We start from the raw sequence: 9,684 nt of genomic DNA, 5'->3' as shown, positions 1-9,684 counted from the left end.
CCAGTGGGAGGCTCTGCTTTCTGCCACGGCCCTGAGAGCTCTGTGGGAGGGCAGAAGCTGGGGCTCTGAGTCGCTGGGGACCCAGCTGACTTACCTGCTGGAGCTGGCTGCCTGGACTCCCAGCTGCTTTGTGCAGAGAGACCCTCCTGCCCTGGGCAGCCCAGCTTCCCCTGCCAGCCTTCCTCCTGCCCATGTGGGGACTGGTGTAGGAACCTGGCTAGGAAGACAGCTGTATGGACGAACTGGCCTGGTAGAGAGTAACTGTAAGGGACCCTGTGCTCCCAGAAGCCAGAGGAGAGGAAGTCAATGGTAGTGAAGGCAAGGCTGGCTGTGGCTGAGGTCCCTCCCCACAGGTCATGCCCAAGAGCACAACAGCAGGAGGGCACACACGGCCACCGAGTGCTTACCCTGGGCCAGGCACCATTAGGAGCAGGGTTTACAGAAGAAAGAATGTAACACAGTTCTTGCTCTCCAGTAACTGTTGGGAAAGGGGTGGTTCGCCTTCCTTCAGAGAGGGAAAACCAGACACTCTCCCTCCCTGAGGCAGTGGGATGGGGCTGATCAAGCTTCATGTAGGAGGGGCCGACCCACCTGGAAGCCGAGCATTTGGGAACAGACCCAATAGCCTTGACTCCACCCTGCTAGTTGCCTCCGCATCCCACGCCTGATGCCCTCATCCCTGGCACCTTGACCTGCCCCATCTCCAACCTCAGCTACCCAGGTTACCTCAGTTAGCAAACACCCTCCAGAGGCCTAGTGGAGTGAGTCAGAGCCCTGGGTCCCTCACCAGCCCTGGGTTCCCACACCCAGGTGTTCAGGGCCCAAGATGCAGGTCTGGGTGCTTTAGGCAGGGAGTGAGGAAACACTGGGACCAACAGTCTGGCCTCTCCACCAAGAGAGACAACCATGAGCCAGACCTCTAGAAATTCTAAAGAGGCTGGTAACTGGGGACCCAGTGTAAGACCCAGGGACCTGCCTGCGCTCCCAGTCCAGGCTGGGCAGGACAGTTCCTTAGCCAAATACTGAAACCTCACTCCTGGGAACCAACATTCTCCCAGCCGTCTGTCCTGCTTTTCCTCCCCTGAAGCTTTTCCGGTTTACCCCAGGTCCTGAGAGTGCCTCCTCTCCCCGAGTCCGCATCCTTCCCCGGGGGTACGCGGCAGGGCCGGCCCTGGCTGCACTCCCAGGGTGAGTCTGACAGAGCTGGGATGGGCCCCAGACAAATGTGCTGCGTGTCCAAGCCTGTGCCAGGATGAGGGGCCTGCCCCGCTCCCCCAGTTACCTCCCAACATGGGGTTCCCCAGCAGCTCTTCCCAGGTACAAAAGGAGAGGCATCCTTGCAGCCTGGACTTGGCCAGGTGCTGGAGGGGCTGATGCCTCGGCCTCTGACATTGCCGTTTTAAGAGCCCTCCCCGGCGGGGCCAACCTGTAATCCCAGCACTTTGGGAGGCCTAGGTGGGCAGATTACCTGAAGTCAGGAGTTCAAGACCAGCCTGGCCAACATGGTGAAACCCCATCTCTACTAGAAATACAAAAAATTAGCCGAGTGCAGTGATGCGTGCCTGTAATCCCAGCTACTCGGGAGGCTGAGGCAGGAGAATCACTTGCACCCGGGAGGCGGAGATGCCATTGCACTCCAGCTTAGGCAACAAGAGCGAAATTCTGTCTCAAAAAAAAAAAAAAAAAAAAAAGGCCCTCCCCGTGGGGGCGGGGCGGGGGTGCTGCAGGCAGGTTCGTGTTGCCGAAACCCAGCAATGTGCAGCTCCTCTATCCACCTGGCAGGAAAGAGGCCCTGAACTCCAGGTCTCTACCTCTCTGGGACCTTTGGGCAGAGGTAGGGTGTCCCAGCCACCTCCAAGAGAACCTCTTGTTATGGAGGGGCAGGTCCTTTTCTGCTGCTCTGACTGGCTGGTTCACAAGCCCTGCGTTTTGGAGACTGGTCCCTGTCCCTCCATAGGAGGTTTCCTTCCCCCTACACAAACCTGCTGTCAAAATGGTCTGGGAGTTTATTTTCATTGAGGTGTAAATTGCTGATAAGACTGTGTGGCCTTCTGGGACAAGTGGTTTTTAAGCCCTGAAGAAACTGAAGAATTAAGCTCCCATCTGGAATAGGTTTCATCCTTGCCTCCTTCCATCTTGTCTCAGAGAAAACCTTTCTTTTTTTTTTTTTTTTTAACTCCTCTACAAAACTAGGTCTTGTCTACTTGTGCCCTGGATCTCGCCGCCATCCTGTGTCCCCTGAGTCCTTGTTCTTGAGCTAGTTCTCTGCTGAACCTCCCGTCCCGTGTCCCCTCCGTCCCGACCTGCTTACATATTCCCCATCTGAAAACAGCCGTCCTGCAGTCCTGCTGCTCCTGTCAAATTGCAATCCCATCTGGCTCCTGTCCCTCAAAGATGAACAAACAGTGGACTCTTGCAGGCTCTGCTACCTCATTAACATTCCCGGCCCTTCTTCCCTCCATCCCGCTCAGAGGGAAGGTGAACTCCTCCAGAGGGAACTGCATGAGGGGACAGGAAGAAGGCCTGAATGGCTGGAGCACAGAGTAAGGGTGATACTGACTGGAGGCTGGGGATGTGGGCAGGGACAGGAGATGGCACCTGACCCTAATGCTGGCCTCCGCCTCCACTTTCCCTGCTGCTCTGTGACCTCCACATGCAGGGCTCTCAAATCCATTCTCTCTCATCTGAGCATCTCGACCCACCCCCAGCATACACATTGGGCATCTCCTCTTAGTATTCAGGCACCCTAACACACACCTGAGACTCACCCTGAACAACTCCCTCCTCTCCATCCCCAGGGGCCAGTCTGTTTCGCAGCACCATTGAGTCTTCATCACTCAGGTCTGCCCCCTTGACAGCCTGCTCCCTGGCCCCGGCCCAGGCCCTCCTCCTCCTGCACTATTGCAGCAGCCTCCTTGCTAGTCTGCTGGACCTCAGTCCCTTCTTCCGGCGCAGCCTCCTCACTGTGCCAGATTAGCCCGCCAGATGGCACAGCCATGATCACTCGTCCCCTGCCAAAACACCTCAGATGGTTCCCCTCAACTTACAAGGTCCAGACTTCTCAGCTGGAGTCCCGGCTCATCAAAATGTGCCCCCAGTTCAGATTAGCGGCTCTCTGCTCGTTATTCCCACCACCCCCTTGTTTCCTCCAGTGTCCTGGCACTGACCGAGCGTTGTACCTCTCCACGCTTGCTCACGCTGTTCCCCTGCCTGGATGCCTTTTCCTCCTGCCTATTAGTGGAATTATTCCTTCCTCTTCAAGATAGCTCCGATGCCACCTTCTTCTTCTTCTTTTTTTTTCAGACGGCATTTCACTCTTGTTGCCCAGGCTGGAGTGCAATGGCGCGATCTCGGCTCACCACAACCTCTGCCTCCCGGGTTCAAGCGATTCTCCTGCCTCAGCCTCCGGAGTAGTTGGGATTACAGGCATGCGCCATCACGCCTGGCTAATTTTGTATTTTTAGCAGAGACAGGGTTTCTCCATGTTTGTCAGGCTGGTCTCAAACTCCTGACCTCAGGCAATCCGCCCGCCTAGGCCTCCCAAAGTGCTGGGAATACAGGTGCGAGCCACCACGCCCGGGCCAAATGCCACCTTCTTTAAAAAGCCCCCCCTAATTCCTCCACCCCCGCACAAAAGTATTAGTGACTATGGCTCTGTGACAGCTTTTGTCTCTGTCCAAGAGACTGGCTGTTCCTCGAGGACATAGTTCATCTGTGTACTTCTCACACTTAGTTACCTATCCCAGTGGCTGGAGCATGGCTCTGACCAGACAGGGCCTCCCTCCTCGGCCTGCTCTGACAACCTGAACAGAACAGCCACGTTATTCGGAGGGTGCTTGGGGATTTGCCACTCGAAGCTCAGCCCCAGGTTCCACCTCTTTCCGCCCTGTGCTCAGAGGCCAAAAGTGTTCTCAGCTGGATCTTAGACGGCTCTACATCCCTATGGAATGCTGGGCCTATTAAGCCACCCTTGACAAAGTACACTGGCACTGTGGGTTGAATCCCATCACTAGGATAAAGCGTCCAATATCCTCTTTTAACAAGCCCCAAAGAAGGTCTGTCTCACAGGGCTGGGACATCAAAACCTCTACCCCTGGCTGCAGCAGGCATGGGGAATGCAGTTTTGTGGTTAAAGTGAGTGAGTCCACAGCTGCCCCTAGAACAGCCTAGAGACCCCACTGGCCTACCAGATGGTGGCTCCAAGCATAAAGGGACACCTGGTCACCCCTTTCTGCCATCCATCCATCCATCCATCCATCCATCCATCCTCCATTCATGTATTCATTTTATCTTTTTTTTTTTTTCTTTAAAGACAGAGTCTTACTCTGTCACCCAGGCTGGAGTGCAGTGGCATGATCTCAGTTCACTGCAACCTCTGCCTCCTGGGTTCAAGTGATTCTCACATCTCAGCCTCCCAAGCGATTGGGATTACAGGCGCATGCCACCACCCCCAGCTAATTTTTGTATTTTTTGTAGAGACAGAGTTTTGCAATGTTGGCCAGGCTGGTCTCAAACTTCTGACTTCAAGTGATCAGCCTGTGTTGGCCTCCCAATGTTCTGGGATTACAGGCATGAGCCACTGCGCCCAGCCCCTGTATTCATTTTTTGACCAATATTTTCCACGTGCCTACTGTGTGTGTCAGGCCTGTGCTAGGTGTTAGGTGACAGGCATTCAAGACATATGTGTTCTCATTGGTCCTGGAGCTCACTGCCAGTGGGTAAGATAGATGATGTTAGCCACATAAATACTTTATGTAATTACAAGTTGTCATACGTGCCAGGAAAGTGGGGGCATTTAAAACTGCCATGTTCAACAGCTGGAAGGCAGCCAGCGTGTCCAGAACAGAGTGAGGGGGGAGGAGTGAGAACAGGCAGGGCCACTCCACACTGGACTTTGTGGATAAATATAAGGACGCTGGATTTTATTCAAGGTACAACAGAGGCCCAAGGCAGGGCTTTCAAAAGGGAAGTCGCATGCTCAGATGTAAGGCTGTGCAGTAGTACCCTGTGAAGGATACCATTAGGTGTCCTTTAATCAGATAAATCCAGAATGTGGCACTTCAACAAGAAAACTGGACTCTTCAGTTGATGTCACCAAAAAAGGAAAGAAATTTAAAAAAAGAAAAAAAGTGACACGTGACCAAATGTAATCCACAAAGTTGAAAGCAGCAGCTGTCTAGGACCTTTGGGAGACAGTAAGGAATTTGGATTGGATTGGATATTAGAAGATACCAGGAATTCCCCTTCATGTTCCTGGTCGAAGCAGCAGTCCTGTGGGTGTGCAAGAAAGGGAAGAAGGGGAAGTCCTTGGAAAATATTGGTCAAAAAACGAATACCTGAAAGGAGGAAGGATGGATGGATGGATGGATGGATGGATGGATGGATGGATGGATGACTGGATGGATGGCAGAGAGGGCTGACCAGATGTCCGTGTATGCCTGGAGCCACCATCTGGTAGGCCAGCTGGGTCTCTAGGCTACTCTAAGGGCAGCTCCAAACTCAATTCACTTTAACCACAAAACTGCATTCCTGGCCGGGCGCGGTGGCTCACACCTGTAATCCCAGCACTTTGGGAGACCAAAGCAGGTGGATCACGAGGTCAAGGGTTCGAGACCAGCCTGGCCAACATAGTGAAACCTCATCTCTACTAAAAATACAAAAATTAGCCAGGCATGGTGGTGCATGCCTGTCATCCCAGCTACTTGGAAGGCTGAGGCAGGAGAATCACTTGAACCCAAGAGGCGGAGGTTGTGGTGAGCCAAGATGGCGCCACTGCACTCCAGCCCGGGAAACAGAGAAGACTCTGTCTCCAAAAAATTAAAAAAAGAAAAAAATTCTGCATTCCCTGACTCTCAGGAGCTGCCTGTGGAGGGGCCCAGGGCTCAGGCACCTTATTTTCCTCTCATTCTTCAAAAATTGAGAGAGATAAAGCAGAGTGTCAACAATTATTGAATCCAGACACCAGGCACAGTGGCTCACATATGTAATCCCACTTGAGACCAGGATTTGAGATGAGCCTGTGCAACACAGCAAGACCCCGTCTCTAAAAAAAAAAAAAAAAAAAAAAAATAGCTGGGCATTGGCGGCCTGCGCCTGGAGTCCCAGCTGTTCAGGAAGCTGAGGTGGGAGGGCCACTTGGGGCTGTTTTCAAGCGTTGAGGCTGCAGTGAGCGGTGATCGCACCACTGCACTCCAGCCTGGGCAGCAGAGTGAGACACTGTCTGAAAAAAATAAAATAGAAAATATTGTTGAATCTAGCCGGAGAATATCTGGTATTATTTATACTATTACACCACTCTTTCGATTTCTCTGAATGTTTGAAATTTTCCCAAATAAAAAACTGGGGGAGATTTTTTAAACCTAAAAAATGTTTAATAGTTAAAAAAAAATTACTTTGGCTGCCGAGCAGAGACTGGTTTGGGGGGAAGTGACCACATGAAGAATCCATAAAATCCTGACTGAGTATCCCCCTCTGTGATAGACCTGAAGTGGGGCACTGAGAAACGACACAGCCCCCACAAGGAGTGCACCCTCCAGCCTTGAAGAAAGTGGGGAACAGTGGACGGGGCATGGCAGGCAAGTGTAGACCGAAGGGTGTTCAGGTTTCTGACCGCCCCCACCCCCCAGGCTGCTGGTTCCTGGTCCCTTCACGCCACCCACCCCACAGTCCAGGAGCCCCCCATGGCCAGGTTCTCTCCTTCTGGTTTCTGTGCCCTTTCTAAAGCAGCACGGAGCCCAGAAATGGGATCGGGTGCCAGGGCCTCTTCCCCACTCTCTCCTTCCAGAGAAACTGCCCTGCCCACCCACAGAAGGTCACCATGACCGTTCCCATCAGCGGCCTCCCTCCCTACCACTCCTCCCCTGCAGGCCATTGGTTCCAGAATTTCAGCCCACAAGGACCTGTCCAAGGCAGAGCTCACCTTGTTCTTCCCAATGTGGCCCCCGTCTGCCCCTCCGGTGTGCTGGGCCACAGGAGATCCACCCCAATCTCAGCTCCAGCCAAGCTGATGCTTGCATTTCATTCATTCATTCATTTTATTCACTCATAGCGTACTGCTTAAAAGCGTGGGCTCTGGGCCAGATTGCCGGGGTCCAAATCCTAGTTCTTCCATTACTAACGGTATAATCATGGAGAAGACACTTAACATGTAGCTTAAGAGACTCAACTAATGAATTCCTCTTCCAGGAATGCTGTTCCTGATTCTTGAAGATGCAGCCCAAGTCCTGTCTCCTCTAGGAGGCCCTCTGGGATTTCCTCCACCCTCACCACTCTCTCCTCTGAATTCCTTTAGCCTTTTCTGTCTCATTTGCTTCTGGAGCACTTCACCCATGCGACCCCGTTGCCTTATCCAGGGGCCCTCAGGAAGCAAGCTGAGTAAGAAAATCCCATCAGAGCTAAAGGACAGCCAAGCAGGTCTCCTTCCTTCCCAGAGCCTCCACTGTGAAGTGGGAGGTTTGGACTAGAAGAGCAATAAATTCTCTTTTAACAGACCCCAAGCCCTTGCTGCCCCTTGATAGCACCTAGAAGCTACGCAGAAAGGAAGCCTAAATGTCCCTTACACATAGGAGGGAGGTCCATTGCTTCCTTACAGCTGGAAAGCTCCATGAAGCAGGCAGCCCTTCCCTGGGAATCAGGGAGGCCTCCACCAGGGCAGCCCCTCCCTCATTTGAGACTCTCAGTGATGCATTTAAAACTTGGAAATTTCCCTCCTGCTTTTGGGAGTTGGAAGTATCTGAGTATCTGAGGAAGTGATGGGGAGAGAGCTCTGTCCTGTGCCCCTGGAGGGAGGACTGGGGAGGATTAAGGACTATTTGCCAAACATGCCTGGGGATGATGGGAAGCGTTCCTTGGATCCCCCAATCTATCCGCCCTTGGGTGGAAAGGCCACCCACCTGGAGGGGTCTCCTGTGCTCATGCCTTTCCTGGCAACCCTGCATCAAGGTGCGAGGCTCCAGAACCACATTCCATGATCCAGAGCCAGGGCTACTCTTTCCTCCCACCCAGAAAGCTTATTTTAGCAACAAAGGGAGAGAGATGAATGGAGAGTTGCAGCATCTCCACGGGTTGGCTTGGGCCTTCACCAGAAATGAGAGTCTCATTACCCAATCGCAATTCAAAGGATAATTAACAGATGGTATAATTTCCAAGCATTCTCTGCACCACATGGCTATTAGGTGAAGAACAGAATGCCCACGCAGCCCCTAGATCCTTCCAAACTCCAGAGTCTGAGGAAGTCTGGAGAGGCAGAGCCCTGTGGAGGCTGCGTAACCCACACCTCCATCTCCAGAGCTGCCCTTGGCCTTGCTCAGAGGAAGAAAGCTCAGAGGTCAAAGGGGAGGGCATTTCCTTGAGCCATGGGTCCCCCTGCTACCTACTTCTCTCCATCCTGCCAGCACAGTCTAACCCTAATCTTCCTTGCTGTAGCCAAGGCCCATCTCCTTTCCTATTTCCCCAGGGAAAAAGACAAGAGCTGATTTCTCATCCTTGGCCTCACTGTGTGGTCACACAGACACTCCTTGGGCCTGGGGCTGGAAATCCTCTGCTGTGACCCAGTGAGAGTGGCACCACTGTGACCAGGGGGCAGTGGTAGAAGGGAGCACCTGATCCAGTACTTTTCAGATGGGTTCCTCCAGACCCTCAAGTTCCACAGAGCAGCCCAGGGATTTCTTGGTTGGGGGAGTGGAAAAGAGGGGCAAGGCCCTGACCCCCTCACTTCAACCCAGCAGCACTACTCGTCTGTTCTATATTCTGGCCTTCCACTTCAGATTTCTCTTGAAGAAAAGGATTCTACTGCTAAATAAACATTCGAGCACCATTCACCTTATTCAATCCCCTCATTTTACAAAAAGGGACACTGAGGCACAGAATTTTAGCAAGGTCACACAGCTGTGGGGTTGGAGGCTGGGACCCAGGCCAGGGCCTCCCCCCAGGTCAGCTCTCTACCGCCTGACTGGGCCCCTGGCTGCTCCAGGATGTAGGGAAGCGTTTTCTGAGTCGCCTGCACGGCTCCTGCCTGGTTCTCCGTGGTCCAGCTTCATGTCTGGTCCTCTCCAAGGTCCCCTGGAATCCCGCACACCCTCTCAAGTGAAGCTGCCGTGAAGAGGGTCTGGAGCCCGGGTACCGGGTAGGCCTCCTTGCTGGTCACAAAGCTGTGGCGGAAGGAGGGGGTAGCCGCAGGACACGGACAGGGAGGCAGGAGCGGGTGAGAGGCCGACTCTCTAGACGGGACCTCAAGGGGCAGTGCAAGCCCCTTGTCTCCGATCCAGGAAGCCTGTGTTTAAGCTAGGCTCCACCGCAGCCGGCCTCTGAATCTGGTGATAGTGTGTTTACACCACCTGGCTTCCACCCGCTCTCACCCTTCTAATTTACCTCTCTGGAAAAGCCCAAGTGGTGTCCAACATGAGGCTGGGGTCATTCTTCCAGCAGCCGGACCTCAAGGGGCATGCTGGTCAGACCGCAGCCTCGCTGGTGGGGTGGGGTGGGGGGGACGGTAGGGAGGGAGTGGGCTCAGTAGCTCATTGTGGGTGCTTCTCTGGGATTTTGGTGGCTTTGTAGTGTTGCTCGGGGCCCTTTTAACTCAGTCTGACCCGGGACCTATGGGAGGGGACAGCAATGAGGGCTCTTAGGCCTGGCATGAACTGGGAACTTGGCCTCTGAGAGCCCTTAAAATATTTCGGAAACCTC

The sequence above is a fragment of the Macaca mulatta genome, chromosome 1, assembly GCF_049350105.2.
Source record: "Macaca mulatta isolate MMU2019108-1 chromosome 1, T2T-MMU8v2.0, whole genome shotgun sequence".
Lineage (NCBI taxonomy): Eukaryota > Metazoa > Chordata > Mammalia > Primates > Cercopithecidae > Macaca > Macaca mulatta.
The sequence above is the reverse complement of the archived record's forward strand: the minus strand, read 5'-3'. Positions refer to the sequence as shown.